Source organism: Rattus norvegicus, chromosome 15 (assembly GCF_036323735.1).
Source record: "Rattus norvegicus strain BN/NHsdMcwi chromosome 15, GRCr8, whole genome shotgun sequence".
Lineage (NCBI taxonomy): Eukaryota > Metazoa > Chordata > Mammalia > Rodentia > Muridae > Rattus > Rattus norvegicus.
This window is the reverse complement of record NC_086033.1, coordinates 95,705,210-95,731,227: the sequence shown is the minus strand read 5'-3', so window position 1 is coordinate 95,731,227 and position 26,018 is coordinate 95,705,210. Positions and strand designations below refer to the sequence as shown.

General features: G+C 37.0%; 1 long non-coding RNA gene across 2 annotated transcripts in view; it reads left to right on the top strand.

The window, feature by feature from the left end:
- Positions 1–26,018, top strand: part of LOC108352971 (uncharacterized) — a 274,923-nt gene that overhangs the window by 155,175 nt on the left and 93,730 nt on the right. Inside the window, exon 3 of one of the 2 annotated variants that reach the window (XR_001841445.3) lies at positions 11,362–11,674. The exons of the other annotated variant lie outside the window; for it this stretch is intronic. This is a non-coding gene — a long non-coding RNA (uncharacterized LOC108352971). Of the gene's footprint in view, positions 1–11,361; positions 11,675–26,018 lie in introns of those variants that run through there. 2 annotated transcript variants of the gene reach the window in all.

The window sequence follows — 26,018 nt, the reverse complement described above, 5'->3', positions numbered from 1 at the left end:
GCCTGAAAACATACAAGGAGCTTATAGTGGGACCAGAAAAGAAAATCATCCTGGCACATAATAATTCAAACCCCGAATCTACGGAACAAAGAAACAATATCAAAATCTGAAAGGAAGAAAGGCCATAATATGCAAAGGCAAACTTATCAGAATGACACCCAACTTCTCAAGAGAGACTGTAAAAGCTAGAAGGCCCTGGACAGACATCTTACAATCTCTAAAAACACAATCACAGATGCTAACTTAAACTAACAACCAAAACTCTGAAACCCCACAGATAGAGAAAATGAGTTATCTCAAGATAGATTAAATTCAAGCAATATCTCTCGATAAATCCAGCCCTATAGAAAATACTAGGAGGAAAAACTCCAACCCAAAGAGAAAAATTAATCACAGCTAATAAGTAATTCCATACCAGGAAAACAAAGGAATTACACACACACAAACACACACACACAGACATACACACACAAACACACACACACACACACACACCACCACCACCACCACCACCACCACCATCAAAAGAGTAGGAAATAACAATCACTTGTCATTAATAACTCAACATCATCAGACATTATATTTCAATAAAAAGGCACAAGCTAAAAGAATTGATTCTTAAACAGGATCCACCGTTCTGCTGCATACAAGAAACACACCTCACTATGTATCACTAGTTATTAGCCCACCTTTATGAGGAGGTCTCTGCAGAACAATGAAAATGTACCAACTTGTTGAGATGCTATATACACAAATAGATGACTTTTTAATTGTTAATAATGATTGTAAAAGAATTCATTAAATTATTAGTACTTATTAAGCTCCTTTATAATAGGACTTCTATTAAATCCTCTCTGATAATCAAAACTGCAATGAGAACTCTGTCAGTCTTCAAGAGGAGTTAATTGTTTTTTCAATAGCAGACAGACATCTGCAACTTGAACCACATTCCAAGATGTTGTAAGCAATTAGCCAAAGTCAGAAAAAAATATCAAAGGATTTACTATAGTACAAGGACAGAAAATAAAATATTGACTGTGTTCATCTGTACAAAACTTCACTTGTAATTTAGTCACAAAAATTATGGTTTCTAACTTCCTATGAACCTGTTGAGTTTGTGACAGATAATCAATGTTTAGCCAGATAATTACTGTTAATGGATACACATATAAACTTTCGCTGTTGAAAACTTCTTACTCAGTTTATGATTTGAATTTATGAGTAAACTTGTGAACGTTTTACCACGTGATCATGTATTCTGAAAGATGTATGTATAAGTGCTGAGGACGATAAGAGAGGGAGGTTTTAAGCAGAACTCAAGAAAAACCTTTAAGATCCCTGAAAGTATAGTCTTAAGAAAAAGCCTTTAAGAGAGAAGAATATTTTGCAAAGTTTCTTAGAAAACGTTTTGAGAGAACTTAGAAGTAAAGTCTTTGGGAGAAAAGGCAATGGGAGTGAAGTCATTGGGAGCAGCACAAGTTGAAGTAAGGAATTACATACATCAGAGCAGGAGTGGAGAGCAAGATCAGGAGAAGAGAGGAGAACATTTTATAGAGAACTTTTTGGAGAAGAATTGTTTTAGAAACAAAGGCTAAAATCACTTTTCAAAATGTCCCTCTTTCCTTCGTGGGAATTCAAGTAGAAAGCTGGAAGTTGGGTTGAGCAGCTCCTGCAGAGATTGAACAAAGGCTGCTCTACTTAATCCCCTGCTGTTTTAGGATGAGGTGCTAAACACCAGAGACTGCAGTTTCTGGCCTCAAAGGAACTCAGGCAGGTCAGCTACAATAGCAAAGTGACTTAAACTTTAAGATAGGTAAACATGTTATTATCAAACCACAACCCTAAAAGTCTCAACCCTGCCTATTCTCTTTCTCATTGACCTACCTTCAAGAGAGAACCAAAGAAGATCAGCAGGGGTCTGGTCCCCAGCAACCTTCACAATAAAGATAGAGGACTTCTGAGGAAAAGACCGGAACAATTGTTCCTAGCAAATGGACCCAAGAAGAAAGCATTCTAATGTATCATATTATAGACTTTCAAGCAAAATTAATCAAAAAGAGACAGGGAAGAACACTTCATACTCATCGAAGGAAAAATCTACCAAGATGATATATCAATTATAAACATCTATGCCCCAGTGTAGTGGAATGTGAGGAGGTGAGAAGGGGTGGGTGTGGGTGGGTGTGGGTGGGTGTGGGTGGATGTGGGTGGGTGGAAGAACTCACTCATACAAGAAGGGGTAGAGGGGTTACGGACAGGAAACCGAGAAAGTGGAAAACATTTGAAATATAAATAAAGTATATCCAATAAAAAAATAGTGAGGTACTTCAACTCCCTCTCCCCAATTGATAGGTCATTCAGGCAAAACCCAAACAAAATAATAATGAAACTAACAAGCATCATGAAGTAAAGGGACCTAACAAACATCTCCAGAACATTTCACCCAATCAAGGAACATACCTACTTCTCTGCACCTCAAGGATCCTTCTCCAACACTGACCATGTACTTGGTCAGAAAGCAAGTTCCAAAAAGGTACAAGAAAATTGAAATAACACTTTGCATCTTACAAGCTCTACAGCCTCCAGAAACCTGAGCTGCAAATGTAAATGAAAGAATTGGTACTGGTTCAGGACCCCTGAAACCAAATTCTTATCACAAAGATTATTTTCCCCAGAGAGACAAAGGATAGGGTACATGAGACAAAAATAGAAGAGAAGGAAGGACAAGACGAAGGGAACTCTAGAGAAGTGGGAGGGATAGTTGTCTTGGTATAGGGGAGTAGCCAGGGAAGAAGGACAAAGGACTGTCTCTTGAGAGGAAACAGACATGATCCATAAAAAATATGGCAGTTTATAGAAGAAAAAAGGGAACCCCTATATAAAGATTAGGTATTTAATTTTAATTGGGCATGTTAATTAGATGAGCCAATGGGGGCCTTTTATTGCTGGATGTCCACACTTTGATAGCTGGGTCATCAGAGTCAGCCACAGGAGGAGGAAGTAGTCAAATAAAGGGGCACAACTTGGTGGCTAATTTCAGGAATGTAATCTGTAATCTGCAAGACAGAGTGGAGAGTAAAGGAGAAGGGAGAGAATAGATTGGACCATAAACTGTGGAAAGAGATGGAAGGAAGAGGTTCTGAATATGCTGGCATGGCAAACAGTAGGTGTAACTGAGACTAGTTTGGGTGAAGAGCTACATAGGACAGAGAAAGATTATGGAGCAGTGAGACTGCAGGAGTGTAAGCATCTTCATATGGAAGAATTTCAGAAAGCAGCTCCAGGTGCTGAGGAAAAGGAGACGGCTGTAACACTCAATACCAATGTTCAATGCTAGGCAGTGTGCCACTGTCCATTAACACTCATATCCATGACATTAGGAATGTGGTTTCTGACACCCCACATACAGAGATTCTAAAACTGAAGAGGATACACATTGTTTATTCATGAATTCCATCTGAAAATTAACGCAGCTTACCAATAAAACCAGCTTATTAAATAAGCAGTAATGTTATTATTTTAGAATTTACTAAGTATTATTAATGAGAACTATGGATAGACAGTAGTTTAAACAATTTTAGAAAATATATGACTGAAGTATATACTCATATATACTTGTATACAAAATAAGAAATATACCTCAGTGAATTTCACCATATTCTTTTAGACTTAAACAACTCTGAGTCAAAGAAAGTTAGAAAGAAAAGAACAGGCAGAGAGTAAACAATATACTGTTTTGTGAGAGCACTTTTTGTGGAGATATAATGAGCACATGTAATTATCCCCCCCAAAAAAGAAATTAGGATGAATCAAAGAACAATTGTACCAAAGTCTCACTTAGAGATTTGTGAGTTATCTTCTGTTTCCTGAAAGGAGGAAGCTGTGGAGACCTTTCCAGAAGGAGAGGTGACTCGGAATATAACACGGTGACAACCCAAGAACTCTGTAATTCTGGCTGTTCCAGGAGTCTTACAGATAGTCCCTCTGTGGCTGGGCAACCAGTGTGGCTGAAGCCCCCTGCAAAGGATCTATGTACAGCTTCTATAACCCTGGGAAAGAGGCCTTCCCAAATGTCAGTTTTAGGTTCCCCAGACATGGAAAATGTGTTTACTTTCTGACTCTCAGAAGAGTTCTTTCCCTCCTGGTGAGAATGTTTCAATTCACAGGAAACTGTGGTACAATGCACACACAATGGCCGTATCTAGAAATGCTATCCATCTCTAAGTTCTGTTTCATAAAAACGGTTGCCTTGGAACAGAAGCCATTCCATGGGACATTAACTACTCTGGGGTTTGATTTCTGAGTAAATATAGAGCATGTATAATCAACAGAACTCGGTTAAAATCATTGATGTTGCAAACATGGGATTCCTGTAATAAAATTTTCTTTTCCTCCATTCTTTTTTCTGATAAAAATAGACTTTTAGCAGGCTTGTTTCCTGCCACTACAGAAATCTGAATGCTAATGAAGATTTTGTAGCCTTTCCATTCCTCTGGTCACTTAATCCACTGACCACATGAAATTATCACCTTCCTGAAAGTGTCAAGCATTGCTCACACACTAGTTTCATTTTCTTTATACTTTTTCCACTAGAGAAAAAAAACCAGATGCAGTCTTGAGATTAACATTTGATAGGCAATACCAATAGAAAACTAAATATAATTCTGCACATTAAAATGATATAAAATGCATAATGTAATTAATGATATTAACTGATTTAAGTGAAATTCCTTATTTCATGTTAAGAATGGAAATAATGTATTAAAATGTGATATATTTAGGTACTTGGGTTAAGTAACTATGAGAAAAATATGCCATATTAAACTTATCCAATCAGACAGAATTTGTAAGACAATGATTATAAAAGAGTGCTTTATAATAACTACATACATATAAATAATACTAACTAGTATAATAAATGATTCATAAGAGAATAAATGTTACATATGTAACTCTACATATTGAGACATATCATAAAAGCAAGTAAATACAAGTATAAATGGCAAAAGTAAGATCATAACATTGAGAGGTCAACTGGATAAGTTGAAGGAATAGCTAAAATCTATATGATCTATAAATAAATTGCATATTATTTTACAAAAGTATCAGGAACCCTCATATATCTAGAGAAGCTCTAAAGAACAGCAGACTCTCTCTCTCTTTTTAAAATTATTTTGTTTATTTACATTCCACTCATTGCCCCCTCTTCCAGTCCCCCTTACTATAGTTCCTCATCCCATTCCTCCTCCCCTTTGCCTCTGAGGGTGTGCTCCCACCCCAAAATAGGCCTTGCCTTACTAAATATTTTAGAGCTATTTGTAAACAAGATTCTCTTCCCAAATGAATAATCTTGTTAATTAATCTTTTGTTGCAGTCCTTATAATCTAATTATTCTATCACAAATTCAGAAACTGCTTATACTCAGTCAAGATAGAAATGATGTACAATCAGGACCAAATCAACAACAAAATAAATATATGTCAGAAATTAGAAAATGAATCATGAAACATGGAGCAATATAATTATTTTCTGTGAATCTTTGGTGGTATAATAGTATAATTTCACAGAATTTATGCTGTTATGAATTAATTGTTTTGAATTAAAAATTAAGAGTGCATGGCTAATCATAGAGAAATCTTATACATGCGTTTAAGCTATATGCTTTTACAACTGTAGGTTGGTCTCAGCCTATATGGATGCTACCCTTGTGAAGGCACTTGATTTGGCTTTACATAGCTGTAATTGTGGATAGGCTTCTAACAAGCACACAGAAAGCTTCCTGAAAAGACATAAAGTGTTAGTTAACACACAAAGAAAAATTAACTTTTCTAGTGAAAATTACATGTTTTCCAAAGGAAAATACTGAGTGCCTAGTTCAAATCTGAGAAATTCTTACAGTAGGTATGACTTTGTTTTTTTCTAGAATATATTGGTTATACTTAATATTTCATGAATGATTGTCTATAAGTATGTTGAATCTTTTAAGAACATGAATACAAGAAGGCAGTTCTATGTTTATTTGAAAGAAAAGTGATATTTTTTCATATATCCTTGCATTAATTTATGTATAAGTAGTAGTAATAAATAGGTCATTCATATGTTGTTTTCTGTCAATTATGTATTATTACCAAAATTTGATCAACTCACCTTTAAAATTCATATATATCATTAATGTCCTCATTTCTTCTACACCATGGATAAGGAAGATTGGTTCCATTCATATGTATGTAAATCAAATAACTTACAACCTGTTCACAGCATAACTTCATCTTTCAATTCATTTTTACTGAGAATAGTTTATACTATCTATGTTATATGCATCTAAATATTTTCCCTTCTAAAATAACTTAAATAAGTTTAAGATACAAAATGTAGGCCACTTTTTGATTGAAATCTCATCAAAATTATATTAAATTTATTAGTGTTGTTTAATATATTTTATAAGTAGAATGAGATAACTGAGCAATTGCCTATTTTCCAAATGCACTTGGAGAATATGATAGCTTATAAAACTCTGTTTATAAGTTTTTAAGCTCCACAGGTCCAATGATTAATAAAACATAATTAATAATAGGAGGAAAATACCATAGGCAAACATAATAAAATGTATTTTGCAACACCCAGACTGTGAAACTAAAGTACAAGGTAAGTTAGTGTAACTTACTCCATAATATCATTTAAAAGTGTTAAGATACACAAAAGCTAAAACCCTAACTCTGAAATATAGAGAACTCTGTGTTATAGTGCTTACCTGGTATAGAATTGAGTGCCTCACAAGAAAAGACGGGGAAAAGAGGAAGAAAGTTTACAAAAGGGAGTGGAAGAGTGCTGAAAGAGAATTAAAGGAAGCATATTTCATTAATAAATGTGTATTTATTAATATATATTTTTGTGTACATATGTGTGTTTTCCCTGGACATAGACTGATGTCCATGTAGATTACAAATGGATATCTAATCTCCTGGAACTAGAGTTATAGACAGTTATGAGCCACCATGTTGCTTTTGCCAACAAAACCAGGTTCTCTGAAAGATGAACAAGTGTTTTATTAAATACTGAACCATTTCTCTAGTCCCTGAATTTAAGTTCTTATTTGCACAAACTGGAAAAGTTGTATGACATGTTAGAGAATTCAATTGCTAGCTACAAAATGACAGACTGACAAAGAATACCTCTCCTGATTCCATCTCAAATTATTAGTTATTATTCAATTAATTCCTCCGTTGACATTCCAAGAATGATTCCTAGCATATAATACAAACATATCTACCTCACAGTCCTACATCCCCATTATAGAGCTTAGCTAAGTAGTCAAAACAGGTTACTAATATTAGCACAATGATGCAAAAGGATGCATTCGACAAGTCTTCCTTATATAATTGCTAGAAAATGTTTTGTGCTTATCCAACATCATCTGTTTGGATAATAAAAGGAGTCAATTGCTGCAGACACACTTGAAGGTTAAAAAAGGAAATATATTATTTTTAAAGGCAAGGATGGTCAACTATACTCACCGTGTGCAATTTCTGGCTATTTCATCTTTTTTAAACTATGACAAAAATATCTGTGAATATGATCACTTCAAAAATAGAGTTAAATTAGAAATCATATGTAATTCAGCTTAATATATGTTTTAATAACTTTTATTGTTATAATGGAGGTTACCTACTTACATACAGAGCCGAAAAGGACATAAAATTTCAACACTTGTGTTTAAATTTAGAATAGGGACTTGGAGACTCTCATTTCATTTCTCTGTGTCACAGCCCAAACCATGATCCGCGTCTTAGTTTTACATTATTATTTCTCCAACATCACACTAAACATTTCATACTTCAGCACTGTATGAATTCTTGGACCCAACTATGGCTAAACACTATAGAAGAAGGTGAATTAGTTTTCCAAAATTACTGTGTATTAATAACTGTTCCTTGTTCAGCTTCTGACTAGCCTCACAAAAACACTCATTTCTAGAAACAAAATGGCTCTGTGTAATAAGAGCCATCAATATAAAGTTAAGAATCACTGATATAAGGACAATTTCACTGCGAGTATTATGGTATTGTGAGCATTTCACATGACAGTTTTTCTCAGCATCATTAAAGGGCAAACTTGGTGCTGTGAAGGCTCAGTTCCCCAGTGTAGGGGATGCCAGAGCACTGAGGTTGGGGTGGGTGGTTGGTAGGGAGAGCACCCTCATAGAAGCAGGGGGAGGGGGAATGAGATAGGGAGTTTCCAGATGGGAAAGCAGGAAAGGGGATAACATTTGAAATGTAAATACATAAAATATCAAATAAAATATGAATTAAAACCTATCACTGATTCTGATTATGCATTATAAAATTAAAATAATTAGAAAATATATTTATATGACTTTCAAACATAAAGTCATACTTTAAAGGGCTGTTTGTTATTTAGGGTCAGTGCTGTGTTGTGGTATGGATGCATCTTTATACCTTCACGTGTACATTTGATTCCACAGGTGTCATCACATACATGTGGAGGAAAGAAGACAAGCTCAAACATTATACTCACTTTCCAGCTTGTCGGTGGCAAGGATCCTTAGTTGTTCTTATTCTTGTGCTGTACTAATATAGCAAAAAATATGAACAATTATTTAAGTAAATTAGTAAAAACATACAGTCACTGTACTCCATAAAATATATCATATCAGGATATCATTCTACTTACTGTGAGAAAATGACACAGGATGAACTATTGCACACTAATCTGAAAGGATATCATTATATGCCCTCCTTTAATAAGTAAGGTTATTATATAGTGTCTATAATGATTCCTTTAAAGGTTAATGTTAAGCTTTATTTTTCTGAACAAATAATAAGATTGTCTAAAGGGGCTGAGAAATCCATAAATCTGCACTGTACCTAACACATCAAATGATGCTCCATAGATTGGGATACAGTAGTGTACAAAGTAAGCCCCTATCACTAAGTACTGTAAGAGAACATTACATTGAAAAGCACTTGAGGACAAACTACTTTAGCTGGGGTGTCAGGAAAATCCTCCATTGTTAAGGTGAAAACTGAACATAGACTACAATAAGGGAAGAATCCAGTGGCTCAGGTATCTAGGGAATGGACAGATAGTAGAATATGGTGTCAAATGCTCTGACAGAGCTGGTAGGAAACCAGCAGGACCTGAGTTACAAGGACTGCGGAAAATGAACACCAAATGAAATAAGAAGAGCTTATTAGAGTGAGAATGGAGGCAGACTGGATAATATTTTTTACAGAAGTCATTAACACTTAACACAGGCAACTATTAACTACCTATTTATACAATCATAATAGAAATTGTATGGGTTAGTATAATACATGAAACAGAAAACATATTCTAAAGTGCAACAGTGCGATTCACTTACACAGGTTTGACATGACCACTGCTATCTCAAAGCAGAATAAGTGCGATGAATAAGGAATCATGCAGTGTTCAAGCAATCATGTCTATAAGTACTCCACAGTAGAGGGAAAAGCAAGAACTCTTGAAACTCTCATCAAACCTATAAGAGATCTCATTGAGTTCTCTTCCCAGCAGATATCAAAGAAACTATAAACAGCTAGCTAGAGTGGAAGTTTTCAGTGGTTCAGATGCCAGAAAGTTTCCCAAGAAACTACCAAGATAGAGCAGCTTTGAGTCATCAAAACTGATAAAAATAACCTCAATTAGATCATTCGGTTCACAAGGATGATGTAGAGAGAATCATTCCTTTGCTCTGACAGTAGATTCATTGTCTGTGGTGGTTAAACATTCTTATTATTTCTAAGAAAAGTAAAGCAACACACATTCTGTCTCTTCAGGGCATTTATCAATCACATATATCAGCTATATAGATATAATAAGTATACTTGTATATTAGCTATGCAGATATTATAAATACATTTGTATGTTTTTGCCCAGAAACAATATATTTGTATGTTTGCCCAGAAACATACATGTGGGACTCAATCCTCACCAAAACCACAAACACAGACACAGACACACACACACACACACACACACACACACACACACACACATACACACACACACACTCAAATACAGTGTCCTGGTCCAAAGAAATTTTTAAGTAATAGAGTAAGGCATCAAAACAAAGCAAAATTCTAATCTAAACCATTCAATGAAAAGGCCCTACTGTCATAAAATCCCTCACTGCATTCAATTGGTGTCTGTGAAAACTACAGAAATGAACTATAGAACTTCCATGAGAAAAATAAGCCAAGCTGGTAGAAGTGGGAATAGTGAACGATCTTCTTTTTTCTCTCCTTTTACCTGAGGAATACATTATTTAATGTATCGTACTTGAATAATTCCTAGAAAACTCAGTAATCCTAATTTATAAGCTTATCTTCATGCATTATACTTTTCTTAGATAATATATTGTCACAAACATAAAGACTATTACTGTCCTCAAGAAAGTACAAAAACGCCAAACATACACACATGTTCAATAATAAAAAAAAGGATAGGGGATTATCATGGAGGAAATGATATTTGAAATTGTCTCTCTTACTATTTAGATAAACAGAATATGGAATGTGAAAACATGTTACTGCAGAAAAATGTAACCTACCTTAAATACTTGTCATAAATTCTAAGAAGATCATTTGGAAATTGTTTTGGGGCAACAATAAATATAAGCAGTACAGTGAAACACTATTTAATGTTTACATCCAGTACAATTTCTTCACACAGCTATTAGAAATTTCAATATCCTTGCCATAAATTTTGGTAAAACAACTTTACAAAGCCATTCATGATCTGAATTTCTCATAGGAAAATAGGTAATGTATATTACTATCTAGATGGATGTGATTTTAAACTAATCACCAAGCTTGTTTCTGCTGTGTTGGATCATTCTTTAAGAACAAATTTAGTAATTTAATACAAATCCAAAAAGAATTGGGTTAGATTCATTACTTGTCCTACACTTAGTTCATTTTTTTTTAAAAAAGAGTGACTGGCCTTTCACAGAATAACAAAATGAATTCCTGTGATACCTGGTACCCACTGTGAGGATATGGATAGTACGTTGTCCACATAAGGAAATGCAAGTTAACGACAAATCTATCATTTTTAAATTGAAGAAATAGTAACAGGTGTATATAATTCCAATGACTACATACTATTTTCTTTTAATAAACAGGTTTTAATCATTACAAACAGCAAAATATTAGTAAAATTAATATTAAATTCTCTTTAATTGTGAGGGAATTCTCTAGGAAGCAGTTGAAATCATACCTAAATAATGATGCGGTAAATACATACCCCTGCATAGTAATCTGATTAAATGTCCATTAAAAATAACAGTGTTGGTAGACTAAGCATTTATTTTTTTCATAGGCTGGAGGCTGGGAGTTGCAAGAAATGTTTGACCTTTTCGTGTCACTGTTGGAGATCAAATCTTCAGATAAAACCTTTTTACTGTGTCCTTATTACAGTGGTCAGTTCATACACTAGGCATGAGAAGGTCTGTATTATTTTTCTTGTTAAATACTTGAATAAATGATGTGATTTAAGAGTCAAAAATTTCTTTCCTTTTACCTGAAGAATAAATTATTTAATGTATTTTACTTGAATAATCCCTTCAAAACAAAATAACTGGAAAAAATAAAAGAGTTGTAAGATGGGTGAAACCCCAAGTGGGTCCATGAAAAAGTTAGTGATGAGAGTTACAAATAGTGAAATATACTGTTAGTTGCTATTATTAAAATTTTCTACACCATACAAATACAAAAAATAATAGAGGTGAAATTCAAGTGTCATGGATAATATATTGAATTTTATGACTATTAAAATAGATCTTTAATAGGATCCATATCTTTTCTTCTTTTTTTTTTTTATTAACTTGAGTATTTCTTATATACCTTTCGAGTGTTATTCCCTTTCCCGGTTTCCGGGCAAACATCCCCCTCCCCCCTTCCCCTTCCTTATGGGTGTTCCCCTCCGAACCCTCCCCCCATTGCCGCCCTACCCCCACAGTATAGTTCACTGGGGGTTCAGTCTTAGCAGGACCCAGGGCTTCCCCTTCCACTGGTGCTCTTACTAGGATATTCATTGCTACCTATGAGGTCAGAGTCCAGGGTCAGTCCATGTATAGTCTTTAGGTAGTGGCTTAGTCCCTGGAAGCTCTGGTTGCTTGGCATTGTTGTACATATGGGGTCTCGAGCCCCTTCAAGCTCTTCCAGTTCTTTCTCTGATTCCTTCAACGGGGGTCCTAATCTCAGTTCAGTGGTTTGCTGCTGGCAATCGCCTCTGTATTTGCTGTATTCTGGCTGTGTCTCTCAGGATCGATCTACATCCAGCACCTGTCATTCTGCACTTCTTTGCTTCATCCATCTTGTCTAATTGGGTGGCTGTATATGTATGGGCCACATGTGGGGCAGGCTCTGAATGGGTGTTCCTTCAGTCTCTGTTTTAATCTTTGCCTCTCCCTTCCCTGCCAAGGGTATTCTATTTCCTCATTTAAAGAAGGAGTGAAGCATTCACATTTTGATCATCCATCTTGAGTTTCGTTTGTTCTAGGGATCTAGGGTAATTCAAGAATTTGGGCTAATAGCCACTTATCAATTAGTGCATACCATGTATGTCTTTCTGTGATTGGGTTAGCTCACTCAGGATGATATTTTCCAGTTCCAACCATTTGCCTACGAATTTCAAAAACTCGTTGTTTTTGATAGCTGAGTAATATTCCATTGTGTAGATGTACAACATTTTCTGTATCCATTCCTCTGTTGAAGGGCATCTGGGTTCTTTCAAGCTTCTGGCTATTATAAATAAGGCTGCGATGAACATAGTGGAGCATGTGTCTCTTTTATATGTTGAGGCATTTTTGGGTATATGCCCAAGAGAGGTATAGCTGGATCCTCAGGCAGTTCAATGTCCAATTTTCTGAGGAACCTCCAGACTGATTTCCAGAATGGTTTTACCAGTCTGCAATCCCACCAACAATGGAGGAGTGTTCCTCTTTCTCTGCATCCTCGCCATGATCTGCTGTCACCTGAGTTTTTGATCTTAGCCATTCTCACTGGTGTGAGGTGAAATCTCAGGGTTGTTTTGATTTGCACTTCCCTTATGACTAAAGATGTTGAACATTTCTTTTGGTGTTTCTCAGCCATTCGGCATTCCTCAGCTGTGAATTCTTTGTTTAGCTCTGAACCTCATTTTTTAATAGGGTTATTTGTTTCCCTGCGGTCTAACTTCTTGAGTTCTTTGTATATTTTGGATATAAGGCCTCTATCTGTTGTAGGATTGGTAAAGATCTTTTCCCAATCTGTTGGTTGCCGTTTTGTCCTAACCACAGTGTCCTTTGCCTTATAGAAGCTTTGCAGTTTTATGAGATCCCATTTGTCGATTCTTGATCTTAGAGCGTAAGCCATTGGTGTTTTGTTCAGGAAATTTATTCCAGTGCCCATGTGTTCCAGATGCTTCCCTAGTTTTTCTTCTATTAGTTTGAGTGTGTCTGGTTGGATGTGGAAGTCCTTGATCCACTTAGACTTAAGCTTTGTACAGGGTGATAAGCATGGATCGATCTTCATTCTTCTACATGTTGCCCTCCAGTTGAACCAGCACCATTTGCTGAAAATGCTATCTTTTTTCCATTGGATGGTTTTGGCTCCTTTGTCAAAAATCAAGTGACCATAGGTGTGTGGGTTCATTTCTGGGTCTTCAATTCTATTCCATTGGTCTATCTGTCTGTCTCTGTACCAATACCATGCAGTTTTTATCACTATTGCTCTGTAATACTGCTTGAGTTCAGGGATAGTGATTCCCCCTGAAGTCCTTTTATTGTTGAGGATAGTTTTAGCTATCCTGGGTTTTTTTTTATTCCAGATGAATTTGCAAATTGTTCTGTCTAACTCTTTGAAGAATTGGATTGGTATTTTGATGGGGATTGCATTGAATCTGTAGATTGCTTTTGGTAAATGGCCATTTTTACTAAATTAATCCTGCCAATCCATGAGCATGGGAGATCTTTCCATCTTCTGAGGTCTTCTTCAATTTCTTTCCTCAGTGTCTTGAAGTTCTTATTGTACAGATCTTTTACTTGCTTGGTTAAAGTCACACCGAGGTACTTTATATTATTTGGGTCTATTATGAAGGGTGTCGTTTCCCTAATTTCTTCTCGGCTTGTTTCTCTTTTGTATAGAGGAAGGCAACTGTTTTATTTGAGTTAATTTTATACCCAGCCACTTTGCTGAAGTTGTTTATCAGCTTTAGTAGTTCTCTGGTGGAACTTTTGGGATCACTTAAATATACTATCATATCATCTCCAAATAGTGATATTTTGACCTCTTCTTTTCAGATCTGTATCCCTTTGATCTCCTTTTGTTGTCTGATTGCTCTGGCTAGAACTTCAAGAACTGTATTGAATATGTAGGGAGAGAGTGGGCAGCCTTGTCTAGTCCCTGATTTTAGTGGGATTGCTTCAAGTTTCTCTCCATTTAGTTTAATGTTAGCAACTGGTTTGCTGTATATGGCTTTTACTATGTTTAGGTATGGGCCTTGAATTCCTATTCTTTCCAGGACTTTTATCATGAAGGGGTGTGGAATTTTGTCAAATGCTTTCTCAGCATCTAATGAAATGGTCATGTGGTTCTGCTCTTTCAGTTTGTTTATATAATGGATCACGTTGATGGTTTTCCGTATATTAAACTATCCCTGCATGCCTGGGATGAAGCCTACTTGATCATGGTGGATGATTGTTTCGATGTGCTCTTGAATTCGGTTTGCCAGAATTTTATTGAGTATTTTTGTGTCGATATTCATAAGGGAAATTGGTCTGAAGTTCTCTTTCTTTGTTGGGTCTTTGTGTGGTTTAGGTATAAGAGTAATTGTGGCTTCGTAGAAGGTATTCGGTAGTGATCCATCTGTTTCAATTTTGTGGAATAGTTTGGATAATATTGGTATGAGGTCTTCTATGAAGGTTTGATAGAATTCTGCGCTAAACCCGTCTGGACCTGGGCTCTTTTTGGTTGGGAGACCTTTAATGACTGCTTCTATTTCCTTAGGAGTTATGGGGTTGTTTAACTGGTTTATCTGTTCCTGATTTAACATCGATACCTGGTATCTGTCTAGGAAATTGTCCATTTCCTGAAGATTTTCAAGTTTTGTTGAATATAGGTTTTTATAGTAAGATCTGATGATTTTTTGAATTTCCTCTGAATCAGTAATTATGTCTCCCTTTTCATTTCTGATTTTGTTAATTTGGACGCACTCTCTGTGTCCTCTCGTTAGTCTGGCTAAGGGTTTATCTATCTTGTTGATTTTCTCAAAGAACCAACTTTTGGTTCTGTTGATTCTTTCTATGGTCCTTTTTGTTTCTACTTGGTTGATTTCAGCTCTGTGTTTGATTATCTCCTGCCTTCTACTCCTCCTGGGTGTATTTGCTTCTTTTTCTTCTAGAGCTTTTAGGTGTGCTGTCAAGCTGCTGACATATGCTCTTTCCTGTTTCTTTCTACAGGCACTCAGCGCTATGAGTTTTCCTCTTAGCAGAGCCTTCATTGTGTCCCATAAGTTTGGGTATGTTGTACCTTCATTTTCATTAAATTCTAAAAAGTTTTTAATTTCTTTCTTTATTTCTTCCTTGACCAGGTTATCATTGAATAGAGCATTGTTCAATTTCCACGTATATGTGGGCATTCTTCCCTTATTGTTATGGAAGACCAGCTTTAGGCCATGGTGGTCTGATAGCACGCATGGGATTATTTCTATCCTTCTGTACCTGTTGAGGCCCGTTTTTTGACCAATTATATGGTCAATTTTGGAGAACATACCATGAGGAGCTGAGAAGAAGGTATATCCTTTTGCTTTAGGATAGAATGTTCTATAAATATCTGTTAAGTCCATTTGGCTCATGACTTCTCTTAGTTTGTCTATGTCTCTGTTTAATTTCTGTTTCCACGATCTGTCCATTGATGAGAGTGGGGTGTTGAAATCTCCCACTATTATTGTGTGAGGTGCAATGTGTGCTTTGAGCTTTAGTAAGGTTTCTTTTACGTATGTAGGTGCCCTTGTATTTGGGGCATAGATATTTAGGATTGAGAGTTCATCTTGGTGGATTTTCCTTTGATGAATATGAAGTGTCCTTCCTTATCTTTTTTGATGACTTTTAATTGAAAATTGATTTTATTTGATATTAGAATGGCTACTCCAGCTTGCTTCTTTTGACCATTTGCTTGGAAAGTTGTTTTCCAGTCTTTCACTCTGAGTTAGTGTCTGTCTTTGTCTCTGAGGTGTGTTTCCTGTAGGCAGTAGAATGCAGGGTCCTTGTTGCATATCCAGTTTGTTAATCTATTTCTTTTTATTGGGGAGTTGAGGCCATTGATGTTGAGAGATATTAAGGAATAGTGATTATTGCTTCCCATTATATTCATATTTGGATGTGAGGTTATGTTTGTGTGCTTTCATTCTCTTTGTTTTGTTGCCAAGATGATTAGTTTCTTGCTTCTTCCAGGGTATAGCTTGCCTCCTTATGTTGGGCTTTACCATTTATTATCCTTTTTAGTGCTGGATTTGTAGAAAGATATTGTGTAAATTTGGTTTTGTCGTGGAATATCTTGGTTTCTCCATCTATGTTAATTGAGAGTTTTGCAGGTACAGTAACCTGGGCTGGCATTTGTGTTCTCTTAGGGTCTGTATGACATCAGTCCAGGATCTTCTGGCCTTCATAGTTTCTGGCAAGAAGTCTGGTGTGATTCTGATAGGTCTGCCTTTATATGTTACTTGACCTTTTTCCCTTACTGCTTTTAATATTCTTTCTTTATTTTGTGTGTTTGGTGTTTTAACAATTATGTGACGGGAGGTGTTTTTTTTCTGGTCCAATCTATTTGGAGTTCTGTAGGCTTCTTGTATGTCTATGGGTATCTCTTTTTTTAGGTTAGGGAAGTTTTCTTCTATGATTTTGTTGAAGATATTTACTGGTCCTTTGAGCTGGGAGTCTTCACTCTCTTCTATACCTATTATCCTTAGGTTTGATCTTCTCATTGAGTCCTGGATTTCCTGTATGTTTTGGACCAGTAGCTTTTTCTGTTTACATTATCTTTGACAGTTGAGTCAATGATTTCTATGGAATCTTCTGCTCCTGAGATTCTCTCTTCCAACTCTTGTATTCTGTTGGTGAAGCTTGTATCTACAGCTCCTTGTCTCTTCTTTTGGTTTTCTATATCCAGGGTTGTTTCCATGTGTTCTTTCTTGATTGCTTCTATTTCCATTTTTAATTCCTTCAACTATTTGATTGTGTTTTCCTGGAATTCTTTCAGGGATTTTTGTGTCTCCTCTCTATGGGCTTCTACTTGTTTATTTATGTTTTCCTGGAATTCTTTCAGGGATTTTTGTGTTTCCTCTCTATGGGCTTCTATTTGTTTATTTATGTTTTCCTGGAATTCTTTCAGGCATTTTTGCGATTCCTTTCTGTAGGCTTCTACTTGTTTATTAATGTTTTCCTGGGTTTCTCTAAGGGAGTTCTTCACATCTTTCTTGAAGTCCTCCAGCATCATGATCAAATATGATTTTGAAACTAGATCTTGCTTTTCTGGTGTGTTTGGATATTCCATGTTTGTTTTGGTGGGAGAATTGGGCTCCGATGATGCTATGTAGTCTTGGTTTCTGTTGCTTGGGTTCCTGTACTTGCCTCGCGCCATCAGATTATCTCTAGTGTTACTTTGTTCTGCTATTTCTGACAGTGGCTAGACTGTCCTATAAGCCTGTGTGTCAGGAGTGCTGTAGACCTGTTTTCCTGTTTTCTTTCAGTCTGTTATGGGGACAGAGTGTTCTGCTTTCGGGCGTGTAGTTTTTCCTCTCTACAGGTCTTCAGCTGTTCCTGTGGGCCTGTGTCTTGAGTTCACCAGGCAGGTCACTTGCAGCAGAAAAGTTGGTCTTACCTGTGGTCCTGAGGCTCAAGTTCACTCGAGGGGTGCTGCCCACGAGCTCTCTGAGGCGGCAGCAACCAGGAAGATCTGTGCTGCCGTTTCCGGGAGCTTCAGTGCATCATGGTTCCAGATGGGCTTTGGTGTTTTCCTCTGGCGTCCGAGATGTGTGTGCAGAGAGCAGTCTCTTCTGGTTTCCCAGGCTTGTCTGCCTCTCTGAAGGTTTAGCTCTCTCTCCCACGGGATTTGGGTGCAGAGAATTGTTTATCCGGTCTGTTTCCTTCAGGTTCTGGCGGTGTCTCAGGCAGGGGTCCTGCCACTCCTGGGCCCTCCTCCACGGGAGACCAGAGGCCTTATACTGTTTCCTCTTGGGCCAGGGATGTGGGCAGGGGTGGGCAGTGTTGGTGGTCTCTTCCGCTCTGCAGCCTTAGGAGTGCCCACCTGACCAGGCGGTTGGGTCTCTCTCTCACGGGGTCTGGGAGCAGAGAGCTGCTGCAGGCCGGAATCTGCGGGTGTGGGACTTCCGGTAAACACAGGACATGCCCGGTCCTAGAGTAATTCTGCCTCTGTGTGTCCCGAGCTCACCAGGCAGCTTTCTTGCAGCAGAAAAGTTGGTCTTACCTGTGGTCCTGAGGCTCAAGTTCGCTCGTGGGGTGCTGCCCATGGGCTCTCTCCAGCGGCAGCAACCAGGAAGATATGTGCCGCCCCTTCCGGGAGCTTCAGTGCACCAGGGTTCCAGATGGCCTTTGGTGTTTTCCTCTGGCATCTGAGATGTGTGTGCAGAGAGCAGTCTCTTCTGGTTTCCCAGGCTTGTCTGCCTCTCTGAAGGTTTAGCTCTCCCTCCCACGGGATTTGGGTGCAGAGAGCAGGATCCATATCTTTTAACATTAATTGTGCTGATATGTTTCATCATTAATGCTTGTAACACAGTTACAGTCAAGGTAACACACAAATTCTAACAAATAAACTGAGCTACTTCTGAGTTTATTAGGTAGATCAAGGAAAGACAAGTGAGCAAAGCAGCCTCAGTCTCAGAGCAAAAACTATTATAAAAAAATTAGAGGTACAAAAATCCATATTAACACATTTTGTACATATGGGAATCAGGAAATTGCACATGTTGAATAACACTAATTTATGTACAGTTTTTATTTACTTTACCAGTTTTCTCCGGGCAGGATACAATGTGGGCTTCTTAGGTACCTCTCTTCTTACTGACCATTGATTACCAGAAATTGTATTTTGAGCTGCTTCTCCTCAAGCACAATCACCCACTGATCACAATTAGATAATTTGATATACATCCTTTCATAGGTGAGAGCCCTGCAAATGACAAGGAAACCTGCCTAACTCTTTAGCAGTCAACCTCTTTTTCATTATTTATCCTTATTCCACCAGACAAACAAACATAAATTTCACCCATGCTGGTTGGAAACTATTTATTTGTTAACTAACTTTAGCATAATAAGATTTGAAATAAATATTAATATATGTATATTATCTAATACACATAATATTACTGATATTCTATGATTTCTGAAGAATATTAAAAGGCCAAAAGCCTTCAGTTGTAACTCTTTATATAACTCTAGTAGTCAGAGTTTAAGTTTTATTTGGCCTCAAGATTTCTCCTCTAAGATTTATGTGACTTAAAAGTCATAAATGTATGCTTCTATGAATACTTCTTTATTAATGTGTATAAAATATTTTCTGAAGTCAGGATGAAAGAATTAAAAAATTTAGTGCTAAACACTGGAGGACTTAGTGAATCATCATAAGATAGTTTGCCAAAAGTTCTACAGAGAAGTAGAATGTGTAGTCCCATTGACACATGCCAAGGAAAGGTAGAGCTAAATCATGGTAAATTTATTTAGAGTTCCTAAACAACCCAAGCTTCCACTAGTATGGAGAGTAACTCTCTGAAAACTGACCTTTGGACACCATTGCTGAAGAGAACTTCCACACATCCCATTGACAGTAGAGAGGTTGAGGGGTGATGGCTGATGGAGGTTTCACCCTCACTTTCCAGTTTCTTTGGCATATACAATTTGTTCTGTTTTTCAAGATGTGCTGCGACAATGGTAGCAAAGATCTTGTTGGAGTGGCCTGGCTAAGCAATGTCTGGTTTAAATTGAATTCCAGGTCACAAGAGGGAACCCATGCCTGTCATTGCCTGGATGACCAGGAAACAGGCTGGTTAACCTTAAGACCTAGTATAGAAACAAGCAAAACTACTTTACCCCCACCAAAAAACAATCAATAAAATAATTCCTACTGATATTCTGCTATACTCAACGTAGTTCCTTGTTCAGCTGTCATCAGACAGGCTTCCTACACAGAGAGACAAGTTAAATTGGGGTTCTCCATCGGGACTTACCCCACTGCAGCTCAGGTAACAGGAACGGAGAAGGAGGAAAGATTGTAGGAGTCAGAAGGCATGGAAGACACCAATAGAGTATGTTCCACTGAATCAATTAAGTTGGGCTCAGCATTCACAGAGACAACGTTACAAGCATCTGGCCTGCATGGGTCTGCACCAGTTTCTTTGCATGCATATTATGCCTGATAGCTTGTTGAGTTTGTGGGACACCCAACTATGGAAGAAGAATAGAGACAAATACAAGAATAACAAGGAGCAAAAGAATTCAGTTCAGTTTAAGTGTTTTATATATAAAAGAAAACAACAAAACTCACTTAAGTTAATTATGGAAAAATTAGGACCAGCAATGGAGAAGGAAGATTAACTTAGGCTCCTCTGAGATGCTGATACCTAATAAAATTGCACGAAGAAGACAGGTATAAGAAAGGATCTTAGAGGAAAGAGATAGTGAGAAGACACTAAAGCAAGAATCAGCTTGAGACACACTCTCTAAGCAGGGAGGCCAGTAGACTAGAGCTTCATGAGCTTTGAGTTTGTCAGGAATGAGCCAAATCTGCTCAAGAGACATTGACGTAAAGTTGAGCTTTCATTTAAAATGAAATAATTCACTGAAGGTTTTTAAATGTCGCCAATGTATTTTCTCACAGTAATTATTACTGCAAATTTGATAAGAAGTACTTAAGAATGACTGTTAACTGGCAAACTGTTATCATGCATCACTGGGAGGGGAGCCCTTTGGTCCTGTGGAAACTTAATGACCCCAGGATAGGGGAACTCTAGGCTGCTGAGGCAGAGATGCATTGACAGGTGAGAAAGTGAGAGAGCACTCTCACAGAGACAGGGGGATGGAGGAGCAGGAAATGGGCTTGTGGTGGGGCAACTGGGAAGAGGGATAACATTTAAAAATTAAGATTTCAAAAAAGAAACAAAAGAAAGAATGTTAAGAGGCTGTGAAGTAAATAGTACTTCTCAAAGAGTCAGATACCTTATTAAATAGACATGAATATCCTAAAAATTTCTGCCTCATAGCCCAGCAGTCTCAACTAACCCAGCCCCCTGAGATCTCTCAGGCACTGAGCCACCAACCAGGCAGCATACACTAGCTGGTTCGAGGCCCCTGACACATATGTAGCAAGGACTGCCTGGTCTGATCTCAGTGAGAGAAGATGTACCTAACCCTGTAGATTTGAGGCCCCAGGGTGTGGGAAAGCCTGGCAGGAAATGTGGGTGAGAGATATGAGGTGGGGGGAGACATTCTCTTTGAGGCTGGGGGAACAGGAATGAAATGAAGAACTATGGGAGGTTGTTCTGGGAGGTGGTAAAAACTGGACTGGAAAAAAAATAAAAGTAATAAATAAAATTTTCTTCCTCATTCAAAAGCCTGGTACCTGAAAAGGCTGTGAAAACAGCATCAACAAGGATAAAAAATATTATTCATAAATTTGAAAGCCAATGCTAAAATGTGGCAGGCTGTGATCCTGTAATATTAAGAAGTGATCATCTCCAATGGCCTATGATTTAACTGGTTATGGTCTGTCTTCTCTGGTTAAGTTTTACAAGGTGCTTAAGCTAAAGAACCCATCAGTGTTTAGTGAAGGAAGATGATCACCTATTAAATGCCACTTTAGTCAGGTGTGCACTAAAAGTTATTTATTGCTTTTTGAATTAGGTGTCTAATTACTTTCTTATTTAAGTGTCAAGGAGCTCCAGATGCAGTTGGTACCCATCTATTAAAAATGTTTCCAGCACTGGGAGCTCAGCTATTCTTCTTCTTATTGACCAGTTACTTGTGTATGCTTCCTCCTTTTCTGTTCCCCATTTCCCTGGACCATATTTGTTCACCTAATTTATAACATGGTTAAAAACATAAAACCTGTTTTTAGAATACAAAAGGAGATTGAAATGAGTGTAAATTGATATTTAAAATGAGTTGATATTTTCAAATATTGTACTAACAGATTGGTTTAAAATGCTAGTGTGGAAGCTGTGCTGTCTTTGAACGTTGGAGCCTTAAATGGCGCATGACCTATAAAATGATTCATATTTCTGTATACCTCTTTCTCAAGAGTAAGACGAAGATGAAATTCATATCTTCACCTGATATTGTTAGAAATGATAAATGGCTCGAAACAATTCTTTGTGTCCAGAAGACACACAATGTTTGTGTGCTAACATCTGTAGCTCTTCTTCAAGTAAAGCAAGAGATGGGATAAATATAGCAAAAATTAAGGGCATTGAATATTACTGCCTTCTATAATTCCTTTTATAGAAAGGGACTCACCGAGAATTCCACATGCATATAAAAGGTCATTAGAACACATTCCTTCACCATTCTTCTTCCAACTCCTCCCCAGACACCCTGTTTGGTATTTCTTCCTCCTTCATGGCTTCTTTTAGGTTGCTTAGTCCACCGAGTTCACTTGGCAATGTCTGTATGAGCCTGAGTATAGGTGTATGGGCTTGAGCATGTGCAGCTTAACGAATCTTCCTCTGTCTCCCACTAACCTTCCAGGCCCGTTAACTACAAGTAGCTCCTCAGGTAGTGGAGGAGATATATATATATATATAGATATCTGTGTGTGTGTGTGATATTGACACATGACAGTGATCTTAAACATTTGAAACACAGAATGTAATGTATATCCTAGTAAAGATTATTTTGGTAGGATTTGCTAGTACTCTGGGAATGGTTCAAATAAATATGATTATCAGACCATCACAAATTCTTCCAAATAGAAGGCCTACCTGCTTGGATACTAGAATTGTCACTTGTTTCTCAGAAAGGCTTCTTGGGAGCTCCAAAACCTTCTAACCATGATCTAACAATGGCGGGCAAAAGGACAAGTTTAAAGGAATACAGAAGGGCAAAGTTTAAGGGTAAGAAGCTCAATCAGTATGGGATTAAACATGCATCCATTTCTCATGTTTATACAATATGAACAAGAATGGACACTTTAGCCTCTAAAGGACCTGATGTCATAGAACTCTTGTGTTCCAATGTAAGCAATCACTTCCTTACAAGTCAACGCTGAGGTGATTCTGTCATGTCTCTAGGGAATCTTTGAAAGAAATGTTAACTGTTACTGTAACCCCTTCAAATTTAAGAAAAAAAAACACCAGAATTCCAGGCATTTACAGAATATTAGTCTAGTATTAATGATCTAGCTAGACAACAGTATTTGACCTTTAGCTCCACTCTTATATGCCATATTTAGAAGTTAAAACAGAAAAAAACAGCTGTCTATTTTACACTTCAATTGCATGAATAGGCACATGTTCAGACATAAAATTCAATGCCTGTACTAACAGGCTTGATGTCATTATCTGTACATTTCTTAGAAGAGGTGGATAGAAAAAACAAATATTGATAATTATCATAGAATTTTCTTCCTCATGAGCTGGAAAACATTATATAGAAAATAGTGGATGCTTACTTTCTTGTGAAGGACTTACCCAAATTGTCACCTCCATAATAAATTATTTTGGGAATCACAACAATGACATAATGAGAACTTCTGAACTATGCCCTTTCATTTACAATTTCTGGACTTTTCCCATAAATACTCAATGCCTGTAGTTTTCTAAACACTACTTATTTAGACTTAATCAACACAAAACTATTTTCTCAGTTTTCTAGAAACAAAGAGACAATTAAAGTACAGTCAGGACAGACATATTTTACCAGAGTTTCTACACCTTTGCCATCCTGCTTTGGCATTGATTTGGAATGATTGTGTGTGCTACAATGGTGCACTTCTCCCATGTCTACAGCCTAGCTCATAAAGACACTAATGTTACAGATTTAAGGCATCAACATTGTGACTTCATTTAAACTAACCTGCATTCTAAAAATCTTTGCTTCAAATATAGCCACATTGAAGAATATGAAAATTTAGTGATCTGGTATGCAGGTTCTGATGGGAATATAATCAATCACCTGTAGCATGCAGCAGGTGTGACAAGCTCTCACCATTCAGGTAGGACCCAAAATCCTTTCTAGCTCATGCTCAGGAAATACAAAACAGAGGGGAAAATGACTCTTTTAAGTTAACTTAAATGAGTTTTTTCTCCTTGTATTTAAAGGATACTTTTTCATACAATATATCCAGATTAGAGTTTTCTGTCCCTCTTTTGCTCTTAGTTCTTTCTAACCCCCCCTCCCCCAAGCCCTCCTACCCCCACCCAATCCACCTCCTGTGGTTCGGATGCTTGCTCTGCACTGCCTGATTTTCTGGCCTGTTCACCTGGTGTATTGACAACAAACACCTGTTGCTATTTCAGGCTTGGCTACTGGGAATAGCAGAGAGAAAGATTGACAGAGAACGGTTTTGTGATCAAAGACAGAGAAGGTCTTTGTGATCCCTTTAGGATAGAGTCAGAGAGGAAATGAAGCCCACAACCGCTTTCCAACTACAGAGCTGCGTGAGAGGGGAGGTACATAATTTCAGGATCAGTGAGAGAAGTGTGGGTCTGCCCTCAGTCCACTTGTCCTGAACATTTATTAAGCAGTCCTTTGTGCAATGGGTTTTGCTGTGGTTTTACATACATTACTTTGTCTTTCTAAAAGCATATTCTAAGAAAACTGAATAATAGAGAGATATTTAGAGACTTGCATGAATAATTAAGATTCAAGCAGATTGGGTGAGCATCATCGTATGCTATGTTTCTTTCTTGTTGCAGAAAAAGAGACACACATTATTTCAGTTACTTTCATTTAGTTAACGTGTTAATTATAGAAAACATATCATAAAATGAATTAATGAAAACATCTGGACCCGATCACCAGAGCATCTTTAGTACTGGTCTTAAAGAGGGTGAATTCTCAGAATAGAAACACATATTTATGAAAACACTGCAGCCTTTTCATTCTGAGTCCTTAGAATGATAAACTTTGAAAGCTGCAAAACACATTTAAAATTCCAATATCAAAATAAATACGAAGGAAGTCTCTCCATACAATATAAAGAACATTCTTATATTTGTATTTCTCCCTAACCATATTTACATCCTTCCCGATATCTTTTACTGTATGGCATTACCTTTATCTTAATTATTACCTTAATCTAAATAATATTCCCCAGCATACTTATAATTCTATTTCCAAAATAATTTTGTTTTTGCTTTGGCTCATAAGATCAGCCATATAAGCTCAGTCATTGCTGATAAGTTAGTCTTGTTGGCTCCACCTGCTGTAAAAACATTCTAGAATGAGCAGGGTTTTTGTTTTTAATTTGTCCACACTGCTTGAGCCCATGAATCTCCAGTGAACTAAACCCAGTGTCACAAATACAGCCTCAGTTAAATTCAATGGGTCACAGATGCAGAACAAATATGATTGTGAAATATGAATTTGTAGGGTATAAGTATAGATCAGAAAGAAGGAAGTCAAGAGAGGCTTAATCATAGCAGTAATAATTATGTACCATACACGCATGTTAAATTGTCTCAGAACAAGGTTTAACAGTAAAATTTTAATACTAAAAACATTTAAAGGCGTACCCTGTTAAATGATGGCAGTTAAACAAGTCCTTTAACAATAAACTTATCTTGAAGAAGAACTCATTTTCAGATTATGTATCTCAAAAAGCTTCCCAATTTCTAAGTGTAAGCACAGCACCTGACACATTTTATCAGAAGCACAAAGGATGCAGAGGACTTCACAACAGCTGTCCCCATCTTTCCTACTTTTTTTTTTTAATTGTAAACTCACATGCAATGATCCAGGACAAAACAATCTTGAATCAAGCATCTTG